General features: G+C 51.9%; 1 protein-coding gene across 1 annotated transcript in view; it reads left to right on the top strand.

Moving 5' to 3' along the window:
* The first annotated feature begins 4252 nt into the window (after positions 1-4252).
* The window catches only part of CACNG5 (calcium voltage-gated channel auxiliary subunit gamma 5), a 29459-nt gene continuing 12900 nt past the window's right edge, over positions 4253-20811 (top strand). Inside the window, exon 1 of the mRNA XM_049780934.1 lies at positions 4253-4293. The gene's annotated coding sequence lies outside the window, so the exon portion shown is untranslated. The remainder of the gene's footprint in view (positions 4294-20811) is intronic.

Genomic DNA, 20811 nt, shown 5'->3' with positions numbered 1-20811 from the left:
CCAATGGCTGATGCTGGGCCCAGATGCCAGCAGAAAATTTTTGAATATTGTCTCTCCCCATGCCATTCCCCCCCCCCCAACTCATTGCACACACAGACACACACACATACACAGAGGCTGGTGTTCACATGAACTCAGGCTCAGGACCCAGGTTCTCCTGGACACTCACTATTTTTCATGCTGGGACCAATGCCTTCTGGCAGGTGCCTCTGGATCTAGGAAGAGGCGATTTTGTGGCCCAGATTAGGGTGTGGTGAGAACCAATGACATCACCACAGAGGATTTATTGAGCCCACTGAGAGCTGGAGGCTCTAGCCCTGAGCGTCTAAAGACTTATCGGGGTGCAGGAGATGGTTCAAGAAGGGGCTGAAGGAAAGGAGAGCTGAGTTAGCTTGGCCACAGCAAAAACAACCCTAGAAATTCAGGTGATTTCTATTGTCCCTTCCATCCTTTTTCCCAATGATGCATAGTCAGGCAGGAGAGAATTCTGCTCCTGGCCATGCCCTGGAGATCTAGGGTGACAAACCCCATTCTGAATCATGTGCTCAGAACCCTAAAGGCAGGTAGAATGGGGTCACAAGCACTCAATGTTTCTCAGTATTCCATCTGGATAGGATCCACATCCCTTGGGCTCTGATGTCGTCATTGGAAGAGGATTCCTGGACCACACTGGTCTCCAGAGTGGCCAATAAGAGGACGATAGCCAGCACCCAAATATAGCTTCCTACAGGGAGAGCAGCTCAGGGAGACCTCCCTGCCACCACCACCCCCACTCTCACAGCCTTCCTCATTACAACATCTCTCTCCAAGGTCCTGCCTGGACCTTCCTCCCTCAACTGGACATGAGTAGTCACTTTTCTGGCCAGTTTGCACAGTTGGCCATGCGTGTCTGCATGTGTCTTTCTCATTAAGGTCTAATGCGCCAAGCCATGAGCTTTGCCCAGATTGGCTGCGGATTCAGAGGAAACTGCGGAGGCTGTATGAGATTCCTCCAACCAAGGGAGGATGCATAAATGATTGAAGGGCTGGGAAGAACCTCCAGGAAAGGGGGGGGCATGCTGCTCTATTATTCATCAGGCCGTAGTCCCCAGGTCCCCAAGCACAGCTGCCAGCCCTGACACCTACAGCAGTTTCCCATTATGTCTCCAGCAAACATTTCAAGCCCGCTGGATTGGCAGCCTCTGAGCAGGGCTCTCGCCCACACCCTTGCCGCCTATCTCATTAGCTGAACAGTGGCAGCCCAGTGTGGTTTAGAGGGTAGGAAGTCAGAGCTTCCTCCTCCCTCCACTCAGGTCTCCAGCACAGAGATACAAAGGCCTTAAAAGAACCACAAAGTGATGGTTTCTACTGCTGAGGTGTATCCCTTCTGCTTTTCTTCTCCCCTGTGCTGTTTTCCATCCCACCAAATTATTTGCCTTCCTTGTACATCCAAGTCTCATCCCTTGGGCAGGCTGAACCCTCTCTCTTTCCCCTTCACAGGCTTGGTGTGGCATTGAATTCATCTTCAGGACCCACTCAGAGACAGGGAAATAAGTGTATGAAGCAAGCCATTGTGTGATGGGTTTGCAGACATAGGCTGACTGATGTGTAGCCATGACACTGGGGGGTGAGGAAAATCCCCAACCGGATGTGCCCCCTGCATTGGGAATCAAGGCATATGGCCAGGCCACCACAGCAGACCCTGTGTTTCCTGAGTTTTCACAGCCTTTCTATGGGCCAGTGACATGGCTGCCCATGATGGCAGCCCTGGAGGAGTAACTCAAGCTCAGAGAGAGGAAGTAAGCTTGCCTAAGTCACACAGATTGGAACAGAGTCTTATTCCAGTTCAGCACAACACTTTTCTCACCACCATTCACTTGGGAGCTGGGGTTCCTTCCCATTTTCCTCAGGCTGTAAGAAAGGCCATAAATCATCAGGAAACAGACTTTTCTTTGAAATGGTTCTTTGTGTTGATAACAGAGTGTGTTTTTGCTGCCACAGGGCCTTGGATGGGCACCTGGGAACCACAACAGGCATGGGGGCACAATAAGGGACAATATGGGTACTTAAGGCATCTATCAATTCCCAGGAATGGGGCCGGAGAGATAGCATGGAGGTAATGTGTTGTCTTGCATGCAGAAGGTTGGTGGTTCAAATCCCTGCATCCCATATGGTCCCCCGAGCCTGCCAGGAGCAATTTCTGAGCATAGAGCCAGGAGTAACTCCTGAGTGCTGCTGGGGTGTGACCAAGAAAAAACAAAAAAATTCCCAGGACTGACTCCCCCACACCTCAGCATCAGCTCTTATTGCTGTCCTCAAGCAGTCTAGCCTCTCCCCCAAGCTCATACTCATCACCTATCAGGGGAAGGAAAATCCCAGGACTTGGGTCCCTGCAGCACTAGGACCTCTGCTAGAGTTACTGATCACAGCCCAGGAATTGATCTGCTCCAGCCTGTGATGCCCATCCATCACCTTTGCTATCTGGCCTAGTTTCACCATTGGTTTTGTTGGGTGGGTTTCTCCTTCCCAGCTTAGGACTCTGGGAAAAGCTTCCTGCTTAGACTTGCCCATCCAATAACTATGAACTGAGCAACCTGTGAGCCAGTATTAACAAATACCAAATGGAACCTGCCACTTAGAGAGGCTGAGACCAACAACCTATTCTTAGACTACTGAGAACAAGACCAGGGCTCCTGGGCTCAGCTGCAAGAAGGGAAAATCCATGGTTGGGTCAAAAGGGCCAAGAGGACAAGTGGAAGCAGAAGCAACAAGCACATTTGGAACAGTTTGAGGTGGGGAGTTTTGATATTTCGAGACCCACCCCAACTGTGAATATTAATTAAAGGTCTCTTGATCTGCAAATGGAGCCAGGAGAGCCCCCATTCTAGGGAAGTTAAAAGAAAACTGTTCACTTACTAAGTCTAAAAGCCTCTATCTTTCCCCAAAATCCTCCTTCTCCCATGGCCCCATTCTCATGTACCAGTGCTCTCCCTGAAGCCCCACTCAGACCTTAGCAGAACCCTGGCTGCCATCAGTTTGCTTCCTGAGAGCATTCAACAAATAGCTTTGCAGATGTCTCATCATTTGACAACCCTGGGACATGCACAAACTCCCAAACCTTCATTTCCGAGTCTTTGCAGGGTGTTACAGATCCACTACAGCTCCCTGGAGGTTCATTCTTGTGTGTCAGCCTCCAGCATTCCAGCCCTGAGCAGATCGGCCAGTCTGCAAACCAAACACACACACACACACACACACACACACACAGAGAGAGAGAGAGGCACACAGGCAGAGGCACAGGCAGAGTAAGGTTTGGCTGCTGTACAGAACAAAGTCTGACCAGTATCATACTCAGACCAGAACAGGGGGCAAATGATTTGGAGACTGGCTGACCAGATCCACCTGTCATTGGCCACTGTGGGAGTAGTCCTTGATGAACAAATCTATTTAGAACGCCTCCAAGGTCCAGGACCAGAGAATAAAAGAAACACAGAAATTATAAAGTGGGGGGGGGGAAACACCATAAAAATGTCATTTATTGTACACATACTTCTTTCTATTGGGGAGGCTTCGAGGAGCAAGCCCTGTGGGGAATGGGGGAGCCCATAGACGATGCAAAGAGCTTTTTCAGAGCACAGATCTCCAAGCCAGACAGATGAGAGTTGCAGCTGGAGCTTTGCAATCCTTTTCCCCCACCACCCCCCACCTCATGTACCATGTTCTCTGGCCCCCACTGCATCTCCTGGCTCCTCTATGCCTCAATTTTTTTCATTTGCAAAATTGGGATAGCTGCAGAGAGTGCTGCGTTGCAGTGACTGCACTCATGCAAAGAGCTCGGGTGGGGGTGACAGGGAGGGGGGATCCCACCCTAGCAAAATCCTAGGTGGTGTTCTGGTTAAACAGCAACAGAGGAGCAGCTAGAATTGGAAGGCTGTCTGATCCCAAGTCTTCCAAAAGGGCGCCTGCAGGAGGGAGGTCTCAGTGAAGCCCTAGGACTGTCCTCCTGGACCCCCAGCTCCCCACTCAACTTTTCAGCTGCAAACCCCTCAGAAACTGCAAACCCCACTGGTGTAGCCAAGATGCTCACCTCCAGGGGTGGAGCCCAGAGTCAGCGGGAGGTTTCAGAGCCCTCTGATTGGCTGCTCCGCCGAGGCCACGCCCCTTTGAGGCCACGCCCACCCGGGTTGACAGCTCCAGCGGTGGAGGCGACCGCGGCCACCGGGAGGTTCTGCTGGACGCGACGGGGCAGCCGCCCCGGGAGCCTCGCGCGGTTCCTCCGGCAATCGGGGAGGGAACATCGGGCAGGCCCGGGAGGTAAGATCGGGAAGAGGCTCTTCCCTCCCCATCGCCTCCAGCCTCGGCCACTGCCCGGCTGCTCCCCACCCCACCCCACACACCCCAGTGGCGTGGAGGGAGCCAGGCACGGGGACCCCTGATTATCCACCCCATCCACCCCCATGCCCAGGAGCGTGCACCCCAACCCGGTGTCATGGTGCCAGGGCCGTGCTCCTTGAGTATATTGGGGGGAGGTACTGGCTGACCCCCCTCTCTGCAGATGTGGCTAGGCAGAGTTTGCTGCCCACTCCACGCTAAAGGCAGGAACCCCCGTATTGCACGTAGGGACACCCGCAGAAGCGATCTGGAGGGGATACAGATCCAATTCCTCAGTTTTTTTTAAGGCTGGCAGGAGGTGGGCTCACTTCCCTGGGGTCTGTTCCTGCCCTGAAGGTCCCTAAGGGGTACCCAGAGGCAGAGATGAGGGGGTGCAGAGGATGCCCAAGATAGGGGAACCTGCAGGAGGAAGATACTGAGTGTGAGAGCTCAATGCCCCCTCCTCCATCCCCATCTTAATTCCAGGACCTGTCTCCCTGTGTCCGCTAAAGAAGATGCTTTTTTTTTTTTTTTTTTTTTTTTTTTAAGCAATTTTTAAGCCAAACCGGCACTTTCTGAACAGCAGAGGTGGTTGCTGGGAAGGGAACCTGGCTGGGGAGGAGAAAGGGGCCTGGTGTGATGCGGTGCTGAGAGATGGGGGGCAGCCATGTGCTCTCCTCTGCACCCCCCTCCACAGACCCCGCCGGGCACCTGGGGTCCTCTACTATGGTGGAGGAAGCTCTTGCTAGAGAAAGGAAGTGACTCACCCACTTTGCACTGGTCGGGTAGGGAGCAGGACCCCTGAAAAGGGGACCATGAGTTTGCCAAGTGTTGCTTTTGGTCACTGGCCCCCACTACTGCTGCTGCTGCCAACAGCACAGGACTGACTGGACCTTCCACAGACGCTGTCCCGGTTTGCCACAACTCCTCCCCTCTTCCCTGGCTTGATGTTTGGAGAGCCCAGGTGACAGCAGGGGTGGATGGAAGGTGTGAATCTGTTCTCAGGGGCTGGTTTGATGGGCTGGTGGCCCCATTGAGTCCAAATCCCCCCCCCATTCCCAGACTCTCTTCTTCCCAGATGACTTAATAGCAGAGAAAGTTGTGCCCCTTCTCTTGTGGGTAGACCCACAGGGTGTCTAGAACACGGGGAATTATGTCTGTTTCTGCACCTGACGTAAGTTGTGTAATTCCCTCCTAAAAGGGGGGACTGGTACGCATCCATTGGGCTGAGCAGAGCCAGGACTGCCCTGTTCAACTGTATCTGGTTTCAACAGTGGGTGCTGGGCTTAAGAGAAGCCCTGCTATTTTGGGGTGGACACAGGGCTCTGGGGTCAGAGCAAGGAAGCCAAAACACTGCTAGCTGGTGGATCACTGAATAGGAGGACTGGTTCTTCATCTGTAAGGCTAAGGGCTCAGGTCTGGGCCCTGGTGGTCCTGAGCATTCATCATCCTCCAGCCCCAGCCTGTATCACCAATGTTGGAGTTGAGGGAAGTGAATTTTGTGACTAAAACCTCTAGAGTAGGGGCAGTGGGGAGAGATGGGGCTTCTGGGTTTATGTTTGATTGGAGTCGGACTCTCAGAAAATGAGAACTAAAAAGGCGGAACCCAGTTCTCCCAATTCCTATCTCTGAGGGTGCTGCTGCTTCTCTGGAGACTTCTGACCATGATGGGGGCTGTGGTCTCCTGGTGCATGTTTGGAGGTTTCTGTACACGCATCGATCTGCTCTTTCAATCCATCCTGGGTTTGGAGTCAGCCTCGCTCCCGGGTTGAATCGGGACCAGCTCTGTGTGACTTCAGGCTCCCTCAAATCTAGCCACCTGACACCTGACATTTCAGCACTAGTAACTCATCCCTTTGGCTCAGTTGGCATCTAAACCCTCACACTTGTGAATTGTTTGAAAGCTTCGTGGAGCAAGGTGGAACAGTGGGACCAGAAGTGTGGATGTGGCCACAAGTCACTTTTTTTGTGTGACTTGTGCCTAGAAAGTCCCCGGAGATAGACAGGCTCAGGGAAATGGGACGGGACAGAAGTAAGGAGAGTGGCAACCTCAGGCCCGGGCTCGAGGACAGGGAGTGAACCTCTGAAGAAATGAGTATCAGGGAGGTCTTCTTCAAGGTAGAATGGGGCTGTTCTTTTTACAGGGGTCCCCAATTCAAACTATGGTGTAACAGAATTCCTTCATTGTGTGGTCCTGGTCCCATACTGGGTTGCGTAACTAATAATGGGGGAAAGGTCACAAAAAAAAAGTTTCTGAAGATCCAATGACCAAACAGGAGTCCAGACTTCATAGACTTCATAGTCAGAAATCTGGGATGCTCAAGAAGGGGTGAGGCAAGTGGAAAAAGTTCTGGTGTTTGGGGTTCTGTTGCCTCTTTCTGCACCTGGAAATTGAGGGATCCACCATGAGGAGGTCAGCCGGAAGCCTGAACTGAGCAGGCCTGGCAGGCAGGCAGGCAGACAGGGGGACTCCCTAACTATCTCCATATACCCCCTTTCTTGAACCCATTCTCAAATACTGCACAGTCGTCCACTCGGGCCTGAGAGCACAAGTTTCTGAGCAGATGGTATTAAATTGTTTACTTGGGTTGAATTTTCCAGGAAGGGGATAAGTGTTGGGGAACAGTGGGGTTCTGAGGACTGCTGAGAACCCATGCAAACTCACTATGGGGAGCAGGCAGTTTAGAGCACAGAGTGGGTGGGATGCCAGGGAGGTCTTGCCTGCCTGGTCACAGCTCTGTACTACAACCGAATCTGCACCATGCATAGAGAAAGAAAAGATGGGGTCACAATCAGACTCTGGACCAGAGACTTTCAAGTGATTTCCATCTTCCAGATTATTCTCACCCAAATGGGCAATCTTTTGAGGGAGACCTAAGGGCCATTCTTTTAGTGTTCGATCTTGGACCTGGCAATGTGGTGAAACAGGGCATGCAGGGGTGGAGGGGCTGGAATTCATAACCTAGTGCTCATTGGGCAGCTCCAGGACTTGTGCTCAGCCCCAGGTCCATCCACCCTGAAGTCACCATGATAACGGGGAAGAGAGTCACTCTAAGGCCAGAGCGATAGCACAGAGGGGAGGACATTTGCCTTGCACGTGATCTACTCAGGTATGATCCCCAACTTCTCATATGGTCCCCTGAGCTTGCCAGGAATGATTCATGAGTAAAGAGCCAAGAGGAACCCCTGAGCACTGCCGGCTGTGGCCCAAAAACCAAAAAATAAAGGTAAAAAAAGAGAGTCACTCTGCATTCTCCCAACACAGGCACTTATTAGCCGCTTGCCGTGCCTGCCTGGTGAGTTCTGAGTAGTGGCCACACGACCTCCATTATTGACATTCAAGGCCAGGGTATTCCTGGAGGAAGGGCGGGCAGGTCTATCCTGTGTACAGGATATCCTGCAGCAGATGGAGTAGCTCCCCTGGCCCTGATCCCCTCCTCCTGCTGTTGCAGCCATAAATAAAAGTCCCCAGAGTCTGGCAGCTGCCCCAGGGAGTACAGCCGCTTGCTCAGCTGTGCTGGGGATGCACCAAGAACAGAATACTCTATCCGCCCTGCTCCCTCAGGAGCCAGAGAACAGAAACTTGGTGACAGAAGGAAATATTCATGGGTACCCTTGAGAACACAGAAAGTTGGAGGTGCTGTGCTGCTGGGAATTTTCCAGCCCATGTGTGCTCCGGGAGTTACCAGGAAGGAGGAGCAGTTGAGAGCAGCAGGAGAAAAGTAGGTCTGAGGCTATGAGGCAGGGGACAGAAATTGGGGAACAGGCACCCCCAACATCCCTATGAGGCTATTGTCAGGAACTTCACTAGTTCTTGGGGTTTTCAGAAGAGCCTATGAGTTCTCACTGTATATTCGGGGTGATGACACCCCCTGATCTTGCACAGATTTTCACTCTGGCTGAATGGGGGTTACTTGCCCTGCACTGGGGTTTCCAGGTGATGCAACCCGGGTACATCTAGGACCTGAGCCTGTATGGCACACACACACACACCTCGCATCTCACCTCACCTATGGACTTAGAGCCACACAGGAAGGAGTCGAGTCCCAGATTAGCCATGCACCTCTCTGAGCCTCAGTTGGCTGGTGGAAGGGAGAGTGCTTGGCCCTGCCCTCACCCGCCTATGCTATCTCCTTCCCTGTACCCCTGTAGCCAGGGGATCTGCAGCACTCTCCAATCCTCCCAGCCCCCATCAGCAGCACCATCTGCTCACTGGACTGCATACCCCCATCTGCCGAGGTCACAGCCACCAGTTTCCAAAGTCACAGGATGCTCGACCAAGCTCCAGTCCTTCCTCCCAGACACTCAATGGAAGCTTTGGGGTCAGAGACAGAGATACGGGGAAAATGTGCCCCTTACTTTCCAAGTGACATGTGTCAGAAATAAGTCCCTACTGGGTTTCAGCATCCACTGGCTCCTGGGAGCAGAAAAGCACAGGCCAGGGTGTCAACTGAACCCCAAAACAAGCTTCTGTCACAGGCTCTTCCCTGAAAAGGCATTGCTGTCTGGGGGAGATCCCAATAGGGGTCTCAGAGTGCGAGATTCACAGGCAGGGCCTGTGTGGGCCACGTCCATGTGGTGCTACACTAGGAGGGTCTGGGATTGCTCTGCCTAGTTCCTAGGAGGAGCCCTCTGTCCCCCTGGGCCGGTGGCTTTAAGAGATGATGGGGTACCTGATGCTCAGAAACCCCAGACACACACTGGGGTCTGATCCAGGCTCGGTAAGATTTAATCACTTGTCCAGCTGTGACCTGCCAGGGAAAGAGTGTTGGGGGTGGGGATACTGCGAGAAGAGTCCAATCTGGGGCCTGACATCCAGAGATGGAGTCCAATTCGGGGCTCCCATGTGGCCTCAGACACATCCTCATTCTCTTGGAGCTGCTGGTGTCTTCTGTACAGGAAGGGGGTCCCAAAACCTGTGTGCAAAGGTCAGGCATGTTAGGGATGGAAAGGGCCCCTCGGACACACACTGAGCACCAGCCTTGCACTGAGGATGAAGGGGGAGCACCCCCACAGACCCCTAAGTCAAGTGGGAAGAACCAGGGAGCAGCTGCGTTACTGATGGAATGGTGGAAGGACTCTTGAACCCTCCTACAACCCCTCCCTGGGACTCCCTCCCTTCACTATGTAGGGCGCTGTTCCCACTTTCCTACTTCATGCTGCTGCATTTCCTGGTTCCCCTAAGGAAGCTGCTGTGGGCTTAGAACACGCCTGAGGACGGAAGCAGAGGCAGCTGCCTCGGGGTTGGCACCGAGCGGGGGGGTTCCCTTTCTTGCCTCCAAGGGAGTCAGATGCCAGCCTGGATCGGGGAGGCAAGATCCTTGGAGTGGCAATGTTGGGATCACACTCCCGGTAGAGCACTCAGACCACCCCAGGAAAGCTCTCTGCAGCCTGCCTGGGATAAGGGGAGGAGGAAGGACAGAGGAGTGGGGCAATGGTACCCACCACTCAGGGGTCCCGGGGTGATGGGCATGGCTATGTGCTATCCTTCCTGAAGCAGCCTCCTGGGAACGTGACCTCAGGGAGGCAGCCTGGATGGTACTAAGAATATGAGAGCAGCTATTTCTGGGTCCTTACGCGCTAAGTTGTTGACCTCCTGCCCTGAGTATTGCTGACTTACACACACTTTTGCCACCTACCTTGGCAAGCCCAGAATCAGCCTCTACTGGGAGCACAGGTGGGGGAGTGAACCGAAGCCCTCACATCCTGCTAGCAACATCCTGGGTGGAGGTAGTTGGAGGCAATGGAGCTCAGAACTCTAGGAGGGCCTTGGATGTTCCTTTCCTTCTTGAGCCCGCACACCCCAAGAGCCCAGAAGCTCTCTGAGCCCACATCCTCAGAACTTGCACAACCTCAGAGTCCGCATGCTCTCTGATCTCAGACACTCTCTCTGTCCACCGTTCCCTCTGAGCCAGCACAACCTCCCAATCCACACACCCACTGAGCCTGCACACCCTAAGAGCCCAGAAACCTTCTGAGCCCACATACCCTCAGAACCTGCGCAACCTCGGAGTCTGCATGCCCTCTGAGCCTAGGCACTCTCTCAGTCCACCATACCCTCCGAGCCTACATAACCTTGCAGTACACACACCCTCTAAGCCCACACACCCTCTGAGCTCGTGTGTCTGAGAGCCCCCACCCCAGCAGAGTAGAGGGAAGGAAGAGCATGCCAGTGGCTGCACAGGGCCTGGCTCAGGGTATCTCTGAGCTGAGTCCCCTCCTACACACACACACCAACCATCCCGTGAGTGAGAGCTTACTGCCACTCTTCTGCTTGTCCCTCCTTCTGACCCTCTGAATGCACCGATGAGTGACATTTACTCTGCACGCTCACTTGTGCACCACCGCCCGGTCTGGCTCAGAGCACCTTCCTGTCCACAAGGATGTCTGTCCCCAGCAACAGTCCTCTGCAGGGCCCAACCCGAAGCCCAGCACCTTCTGCTCCTTCCTGTGCTGGACCCCTATAGGACATTTCATATCAGTGGGGTCTCCCATGACCAAGATGTCTGACTTCCTGGCATTGCCCCATGTTTTCTGAGCATGTCCACGCTGTGCACATCAGCACTCCTGTTCCTGCCCTGTCTACTCTGTGGCCCAAGATATTCTGTGCTTCTGTTCCACAGCATCTGTACCATGTCCACCATGTCTATGTCATTTCCACTGCAGATGGTCTGTACCATGTCTACTGCAGATTATTTTTGCATTGTCCATCTTCCCACCAATACCACCCAGCCTCGCCCTCAAGCCACTTCTCGCTTTAATGTTCCTTCTGGATCCCAGCCTGGGCTATACCTCCTCCTCCACCCCACAAAGGTTGTTTCAAGGGAAGTGGACCTCAAGAAGCAGCTCCTCCTGTGTGACCTATCAGACAGACCCTCCAGGTCAGCGCCTCTGATGGACAATGCTGAGGATACTAACAGTCCCTGGGGGGCCTAGGGAAGCTGGAGAGAAGGCTCTAGAACCAGGCCTGGTAGGAGTTAAGTCTCCGACCCCAGCGTCGCGCACACCATGCCTTGGCTCAGCTGCCCTCTGAGGTCTGGGAACGTGGTGAATTGGGACTCTACAAGGGGATTTGAGCCCCCAAGTCTCTACCTTTGACCCTACCTATGCTTCTGGCGGCTGCTGCCGTAGCTGCTGGGTGAGCTTGACTTTGGGTCTCTAGCCACAATCTTGGGGGCCAGAGGGAAGCTACGGGGGATGACAGGAATGTCCAGGAAGGGGCCTGGCTAGGATGACACTTACTTGCCAAACCAGCTGAGGAACTGAAGGGTCCAGGCCAGCAGGTGACTGAAACAACAGTTGGTGTGATGGGCATCTGTGTGTGAATCTCAATTACATCCCTCACTGCGATGGGTCCACAAATTCAGACTAAAATATGACTGGCTGTAGCCCTGCTTGCACCCTTAGATATCCTCTCTTTCTCCCTTTCTCTCTCACTCCTCTTGTTCTTGTTCTCTCTCATCTTTCTCCCTTCTTGCCTTCTTGTTTTTTCTCTTATTTTTCTTTCCTTTTTAAATTATTTCATTTTCATCTCTTTTTTTATTTCTTCCTTCTTTCCTTTTTTTTTTTTTTTTTTTTTTTGTGTATTTTGGGTCACACCCAGCAGTGCTCATGGGTTACTCCTGACCCCACACTCAGAAATCGCTCCTGGCAGGCTCGGAGTACCATATGGGATGACGGGATTCGAACCACCATCCTTCTGCATGAAAGGCAAACTTCTTACCTCCATGCTGTCTCTCCGGCCCCTCTTTCCTTGCTTTTTTCTTTTTATTTTATTTTTCTACTTCTCATTTTCTTTCTTCTTTTACTTTCCTATTTCTATTGGTACTGCCTCCTCTTTCTCTTAATCTATTTTATTCATTTTTCTCTTCCTTCCTTCCTTTCTTTCTTCCTTTCTTTCTTCCTTCCTCCTTCCCTCCCTCTCTCTCTTTCTTTCTTTCTTTCTTTCTTTCTTTCTTTCTTTCTTTCTTTCTTTCTTTCTTTCTTTCTTTCTTTCTTTTTTTCTTTCTTTCTATAGGAGTTCAACTCATTTGAATTTGAATCCAGGGCAGGCAGGGGTGTGGGAACTACCCTGCACCCCTCCTTTGACCCTTTCCCCACTACTCACTTCACCCTGCTGAGAACCTGCTCTGAGACGCTGGTGAGTAGGTGCTGTGAGCCAAGAGGAGCTGGATTCTGAGTCAGACTAATGAGTGGCCCAGCCCATGGGCATTAAGAATCCTGTTGCCCAGTGCCAGCAAGCAGTGGCTGGCCCCTGGCAGGGGATGGGGATGCGTCAAGGTCAATTCCCACCAAACCCATAGCCCAGGCTGCTCATCCAGCAGCTCTGCATATGTGGGGACAGAGTCCATCTGGGTCAGTGTCCCCTCCTCATCCTCTGACTCCCCTATACCTCAGGGTCTCTCCTGATGCACGTGCTGCTTCCAAAGGCGGAGGATCCCTGGAGGGACATGGTGGGGATACACAATAAAAGTGCAGAGCTCTTAGGAAGCAGCAGAAGCAGCTCTGGGGATCCCCAGCAGCATTGTGTCTGGGACCCTTTGGGCCATTCTGCTTATGCTTATCCCCAAGCAGATCTGTGTCAGGTTCCACTTTTTCCTACCTCTGCCTAGTCTGGGTTTTCCTCACTCAGGAAGGAGTCACCGTCCTTAGCACCCTCCTTCCTGTGGTCTGGGAGTGCCATGAGGTCATGACCAGAGACAGGGTTGAGCAAGGTGATCTGGGGCAAGGGTCAAGGTCAAGGCAACAATAAATATTCTGTGTGCGTGAGCATGAATATGTGTGTGGATGAGTATGCAGCATGTGTGTGCGCATGCATGTATAAGTATCTGTGAGTGCATGTACATATATGTATGTGTTGTGCGCATGTGTGTTCACATGTGTGTTGTGTGTGATTGAGGTTACATGTGTGTGATTCCTCACCCCAAACCCATTCTGATGGCTCCTCCATTCTTTCCCTGGTCATCTTGTCCAAACATTGATTGCTGTTCTGGACTAGAAACTACAGGAAGATGGACTAAAGGACTAGGTGAGAGGCCCTGGAAGTATTCTCAGGACACTGACCTCTGGGATGGCCAGAAACTGAGTGAGTGCAAGGCATCATAAACTGACTAGAGATGGGAGAGCGAGTATCAGTGGCTGAAAGGTCAGTGCTGCAGGTGAAGACGTTTCCAGATGCTTCCAGACTCTTCCCAGCATGCTCCCCTCCCCACACACACACACAGTGCCCCCTCACTCACAGCCCCTTGGATCTTTTGTTTTGTTTTGGTTTGGTTTTGGTTTTGGTTTTTGGGTCACACCCGGCAGCACTCAGGGGTTATTCCTGGCTCTATGCTCAGAAATCGCTCCTGGCTGGCTCGGGGGACCATATGGGATGCCGGGATTCAAGCCACCGTCCTTCAGCATGCAAGGCAAATGCCTTACCGCTGTGCTATCTCTCCGGTCTCTCCCCCCCCCTTGGATCTTGATCCCCATCCCTGTCCTCTGGACTCTCCTCTGACACGGTCACAAGGAGTGGCCCATGGAGCTCCAGGGGGAGCAGCGCCAGGACCTTGGTCTGTGACTTGGTACGCTGAGCAGGGCCACAGTGGAGCCAGGTGGGCAGAAACAACAGCAGTGCAGACCCCAGGCAGAAGCAAGGAGAGGGCAAGGAATTGTGTCCAGCCCCCCTCTGCCACACAACCTCTGGCTTCAAATATGTCTTCCCCTTCCTGATATATGGATTACCTTTTATGCACGCCATAAGGGGGTGTCAGATTTTTATATATGTGAGCCACATGGCAGAGCTGTGTTGTGCTTGTTTTAGCACATGAGGAAACTCAGCGAAGCAGAGAGGCCCCCTTCCGTCTCTGAAGAACTGGGGGCTGCAGAGGAGACTGAATCAGAGACTTGCAGTTTGGGACTCAGAATTAGTTCCGCTTGTTAGAACTGCATTCAACTCCAAACACTTAAAGTCTTAAAATATGTAGTTGACTCACCAGAAAGACAGAAGCACTAAGATGGAAGAGGGCCGGGGAGTCGGGGCCCCAAGGTGTCCAAAGTAGCACAATCTGGGATCTTCATGGAGCTGTGCCCCCCGAGAAAGGACAGGGGTGGCCCCTGGGACCCTATACTCCATTTATTATACCAGCATGCAACAGTTGTGAGCTCAGGGCAGATAACTCAGGTGTGAGGGTTGGGGGGAGACTCTTCCCTTTGAGACCAAACTAGGAAATTTCAGTCTCTTTTCTCTTTTCTTTTTTAAATCTTAAAACTGTATTGATTGATTGGTTTTTGGGCCACACCTGACAGTGCTCAGAGGTTACTCCTGGCTCTGCACACAGAAATCACCCCTGGCAGGCTAGGACTCAAACTGGGTCCCTCCTAGGTAGGCCACATGCAAGGCAAACGCCCTCCGTGCTATCTCTCCGGCCCCATTCTTTTCTTTTCTTTTCTCTCTTCTTTTTTTCTTTTCTCTATTTTCTCTGCCTTCCTAACAGGAAATGACTCTCTGGAAGGCTGGGGGTGTGGATTAGGGGCAGAGATGACCCCAAAATCTGCTCATAATTGTTTTATGAATTTTTTTCTTTTTTCTCTGGGCTCTGGGCTGCAGCACCATTGTCGGCCAGCAGGGGGCGAGTCCCCCACCCGTGCTGTTCTCCTGGGGCTTGGTCTCTCCTCTCCCCAACTTACAGTAAGGAAAAGAAGGAACACGTGCTGTTATTTAAAAAGGGGGGGGGACTACGAAACAGTACATTGAGATATAAGAACCAAATTCTTCATAGACCTATTCTCAAAGCATCCATTAATAATTATTTTTACAGCATCTCACCTTTAGAAGATTTAAAAAAAATAAATGAGCAAGTTATAATTATTTTGCACCCCCCCCATTATTTTTCCACATCACCTGGTCTTATCAGCATTACCCATCACTGATAACTTAATAGTCCATTGAAAGGAAAAACCAGAGTTTCCGTAACCCTGCCCGTTCTCAAAGGCCTCCTGTCGGTTTTAGGCACTTTGAATTGCAGACTTCCAGGGTGGAAGCCTCTTTATGGAATTCTATGCTCCTTTCTATTTCCTTGGCAACAATTCCTAGAAGAATGGTTGGGACTGAAGGAAACAAAAATGCTCAAGGCCCCATGCTTGGTACCAAATTGCTTTCCCAAAAAGGGTGTATTGTGTCTCTTCTTGTTCCATCTGCCGAGCATAAAAGTTATAGTTCCAAAATGCTGGCTTTTCTAACTGTTTTTAGTTTGAGATTTATACAAAAGAAAAAGAAAGAAAGAAAAAGAAAGCCCCCACCAGCCCCTAGTGAAAACACCTGACAGAGATTTTTTGTTGTTGTTGTTGTTTTTTGGGGGGGCACACCCAATGATGATCAGGGGTTATTACTCCTGGCTATGCGCTCAGAAATTGCTCCTGACTTGGGGGACTATACAGGACATGGGGGATCAAACTGAGGTCTGTTCCAGGTCAGCAGCATGCAAGGCAAACACCCTACCGTTGCACCATCATTTTGGTCCCCAGAGTGAGATTTTAATGCCACATAAACACCTGGTCTGGCCTCCATGATGAGGGAGACAGAACATGCCTGCTGAGCCTCACTCTCTCTGTACCCCAAACCTGTCTCCAGACCCACACTACTCATAGAGTATCTGTTTTATTATTTGTGTCATTTCAAGAATGTCCTATAAATAAGACCCTAAAGTAAAGCTCTAAAGGAAAATGGTTATACACTCTCCTTTCTCCCCCCCCCCCAAAAAAAGCAGATGGAACAAAATTGGAAAATAGAAAAATTGTAGAAAACTCACTTCCAAATGGCCTCGTCTCTAAACCTGCACAGTCTGCTGGAAATGCCATATAGGCCTCACGATATACTTTAAATAGTTTAAAAGTCTATGGTAAAAAGGCATGAAAATCTAGGTGAAATTCATACTCTTTGTTTGCTTTAAGGCCACACATAGCTATAGGCTCAGGGCTTACTCCTGAATTTGCACTCAGGGATCACTCCTGGTGGGTTCAAGGGGTCATATATGGGATGCCGGGGATCGAACCCAGGTCAGCTGTGTGCAAGGCCAGTGCCCTACCTGCTGAATCATCTCTAAGGCCCCAAATCCATGTATTTTCTTTAGCCCAACATGTCCACACAAAACCCAAGTTCTAAATGCCATCCACCAAATACTTCTTACAATCTCTCCCTGTATGTGGTTCGCACCAATAATGCTTCCCTTGGGACTGGTCACATGACACGAATCCACTGGTGGTTGGTCATTGATTGCAATATTGGACAGCTCAGGTGAGACTGGACAGAAGCCAGATTGTGGGTGTGGGGGCCCCAAGCTTGTGAGGCTCCCCATTGACTAGTGAGTAAGCCTTGGGTCAACTTTGCTGCCTACTGAACTGTCCTAGGATTTAGACATAAATTACAAGTGTCCAGTCCTACCACCTACACAGTTCTTGGACTCAGAGCACTCTAGTGCTGGCATTTCTTTGGGTCTCTGCAAGTGACCCGAAGGAACAGCAGGGCTGAGGCTCCCACAGAAGAGCACCATGTGGGGTCCTCCCCAGACTGGCTGTCTGCTGGAATCTGGAAAATTCTGGGGTATTTTCTCCTTTTTTTCTATCACCCTGACCTGACTTGGAGGGCAGGCACTTTTCTCTCTAGCCATTCTGGAAGTTTCTGCTGGATGGGAGACTGTTATTCCAGCTGGAGTATTTCTTTCCCACCACCATGCCCCACCCTGTGCTGCCTGATTTCCCTGACTATTTACTGCTCTGGGGCCCCCTATTAGATGCTCATCTTGTCCCCCACCATGAAAGGGGAACACCATAAAGGGCATGAAGAATGTTGACTCAAGTCAGTGACCTGCAGACGTTCTGAACCCCCCCCCAACTTCTGTGTCCAGGGGCCACCATAACAGTATTTTTTACCATGTATTTGTTTTTTACTTAAATCCCTGTGAGATACAAAATTAATAAGTTGGAGTTAGAAAGATAGCACAATAGTAGGGTGTTTGCCATGACTTCAGCTTTCCTAACAGCTGCATCGTATTCCATTGTGTAGATGTACCACAGTTTCTTTATCTTCTCACCTGTCCTCAGCATGCATGGATCATGGATTCCTAATGTGGTTCTGAGGGTGTCTCCAGTGGGAGTCTCCCAACGGGGGTCTCCCAGAACAGAGGTCCCCTGGCCCAGCACCTCACCACACCAGCAGCTCCGGGTCCCACAGCACAAACAGCCTTAGCTAAGTGACCAGCTGGGGCTTGTGAACCAAGCGAATAGCAGTCGTGGAGCTGTGTTGGGTCATGGTCGCTTCACCAGTGCTAGTCCTGACTCCGAGGCTAGGAAGGGACAAGAACAAGACAAGGTGACCATCTCCCTGAGCCTGGGAAGCAATGCTGAACCCCCTTCTTGGCCACAAGACCCCTCCCATATCTCTAGGAAGCAGACACCCAAATCTTTGTAAAAGCCCTAACAATCTCCTGGCTCTGGGTGGGGACTTTCACTCTGCTCAGAACCCAGAGTCTGGGGTTTACTTCCTGCATCCTTGGGGTTCCAAGGGGAAGACAGAGAGTGGCTTGCTAAGAAATGACCATGCAGCTGTGTCCTTCCGTTCCAGCTCAGTGCTCACCTGTCCCCCTCCCCACACTTGCCCCCAAAGGGGCTGGTGCCCCCTCTCTGCAGAAATGTTCTGGAGCCCTCAGTATGGTTCCTGGACTCACAACCGCCTGCCCCAGGCCCAGAGCAGCCAGCTCGAAGGGGTCAAGTTGGGGCTTGTATTGGGGAGCCCAAAGGAGGGGCTGCTTGTCCTACATACTCTAAAACTCTGGCAGTGACAAATGCCGGGCAGGAATGCAGAGCTGGCCAGAGGTATTTATAGATGGACCTGCTGTCACCTGGCCAGGCCACAGTCATTGTCTTGTGAGGGGGTTGTTCCCCACTGGGCCCCAAACACCCCCAGACCTGCTGCCAAGTCTAAGCCCACACCCTGCCCTCCCTCCTTCCTTTCTCTCAGGAGAAAGAATCAGCAGAAAAAGGAAGAAATGTTCCTTTGGAAACAAAGAACATGGGGGGGGGGCAGGGCAAACAGACCTCACCTATTAGCCTAGCATGGAAAGCTGACTCCAGACTGCCTGCCTCCCGGCCCTCCTTCTCCCCTTCCTCATCCATCTCTTCTCCTTCTCCTCCTCTCCTTCCTCCTTCATCTCCCCTTCCTTCTCCTCTCCTTTCTCTTCCTCCTTTATCTCTTCTTTCTCCCTCTTCTTTCTACTTGATTTTTCCTTTCTTTACCACCCCCTTTTCTTTTCTTTCCTCCTCCTTTCCTTCCTCCTTTATCTTCTTCTCATCTTCATTTTTAACTCCCCTTTCTTCCTCCTCCTTTTCCCCTTTCTTCTATTCTTCCTCCTTTCCTCTTTTCCTTTTATTCTCTCTTTCTCTCTCTTTTTTTTGGGGGGGGCCACACGCAGTGATGCTCAGGGGCTACTCTTGGCTATGCACTCAGAAATCGCTCCTGGCTTGGAGGACCATATGGGACGCCAGGGATTGAACCCATGTCTGTCCTGGGTCAGCTGCATGCAAAGCAAATTCCCTACCACTGTGCTATTACTCCGGCCCCTCTTTCTCTCTTTTTTCTTCCTCCTCCCTCTTCTTTCTCCTTCCTCCTCTCTTCTTCCTTCCTCCCCTCTTTCCCTTCTCTCCTTCCTCCCTCCTTTTATTCCTCACTCTTCTCCCCCCTCTTTTTCTCCCTCCTCCTTTCTGTCCTCTCCCTCCTCTCCTTCCTCCTCCCTCCTTCCCTCTCCCTTCTCCCTCCCCTTCTTTATTCTTACCAGCTCACAGACTCCAGGGAGCACAAAGGCCTTGAGCTCTTCTGCCTTCTCTTCCCTGCCAGAGGCTAATCACGTTGAGAGAAATAAGGGTGAAGTTTTCCCCTGACACTCAGGAATTGCTGAGCCAGAAGCGCTTTTCTGGGTGCAAGGTGGGGTGCAAAGTGAAAACTGACTTGGTTGAGGGATCCCAGCAGTCCTGGGGTAGGGTAGGCTCCAGGGCCACAAGCAGGTGAGTGGGGTATGTTTGCCAGAGCTCCACTTTGTCACTTATTCCACCTCCTTCCCCACAGTGGGGGACCATGGCTGTGGCCCAGGTGGCCCACAGGCATCCTAAGCAGTTTCCCAGGATGGTTACCCCACAAAGGGGGCTGCAAGGGAAGACTAAGGGGGTTGTGTGTGTCCACTTCTCAGCACAAAATCTAGTTCCCTGTCCCAGCCCAGCCCAGTGGTTGCCAGTCAGAGGGTGGGGTGGGGAGGGGGAGACGATCCGCCACCTCCGCAGACTCACCAGGATGCCAGGAGATTGTGCTCGGCCCACACCATGGCAGCCTGGAGCTGATAAATGGCCAGTGTCACCCAGATTAGATCAGGCCTGAGCATTCGTCCTGTCTACACAGATTAAGTCCAGGCTGGAGGCTGTTTACGCTTGTTGCAGGCTTGACTGTACTTGGAGCCCGGAGGCAGAGGGGAGGAGGATGGCCAAGCCATGTGTGTGCGTGGGGGGCTGCAGGATGAGTGGAGGGGACATGAGCATAGCCCCCTCAGGGCTCCAGATGTCCCACAGTGGCCTCCCCCCTATGTCCCATTCATTCCCCTCCCTGCTAAGGAGACTTTGAATGGAGCCTTGGTTCTGTGGGTGCAGAGGCAGCCAGCTCCCCTGGAGAGAGATTAGCTTCCTGATATCTGATGAGACCCCGCAGCTGCCTGCAGGAGGGGTGTCTGTGTTTGGGGGCTGGTGGGTCGCAAGGCAGCAGAAATGGAGGCACCAGGGAGCATTGGAGGAAAGAGGCAGGATGGTTCACTAGACATGTCTGTCTGCAGAGCGAGTCCCACCCTATCAAGCTTAGCCAATGTCTGTCCCCTATGAGCTGAGCGCGGCCAACTACTGTCCTCAGGCTTTGCTTGTGAGTCAACAAGGGGTTCCCAGAACAACACAGCAGGCCCAGGAACTTCGATGTGGCTCCTTCTTCTCTTTCTCCTCCTTCCCTTCTTCCTCCTCTTTCCTTCTTCCTTCTGCTTCCCTCCTCTTCCTCTTTCACTTTCTCCTCCTCTTCTCTTCTTCTTCCTATTCCTCTTTCTCTACCTCCTCCTCTCCCTCTCCTTCCTTTCCTCCTCCTCCTCTTCCTTTTCATTTTCTACCTCCTCCACTTCCTCCTCGTCCACCTCCTCTCTCCTTATTACCACCACCCTATTCTGCTAAGTGTTTTTTGTATTTTTTTTAATTCGGTTTCGGTGTGGGGGCTATACCTGGTGGTGCTGAGGGATCATTCTTATCAGTGTTTGGAGAACCATATGGGGTGCTGGGGATTGAACCGGAGTCAATCATGTGTTCAAGGCTGGTACTCACCCACTGTGCCACCTCTCCAGTCCTGTCACTCATGTTCTCCCGCTCCCTGAGTCTCCCATGCACAGGTGTGTCTGAACAGATGCG

Source organism: Suncus etruscus, chromosome 1 (assembly GCF_024139225.1).
Source record: "Suncus etruscus isolate mSunEtr1 chromosome 1, mSunEtr1.pri.cur, whole genome shotgun sequence".
Taxonomy (NCBI): Eukaryota; Metazoa; Chordata; class Mammalia; order Eulipotyphla; family Soricidae; genus Suncus; species Suncus etruscus.
This window is presented reverse-complemented; position numbering and strand designations above follow the sequence as displayed.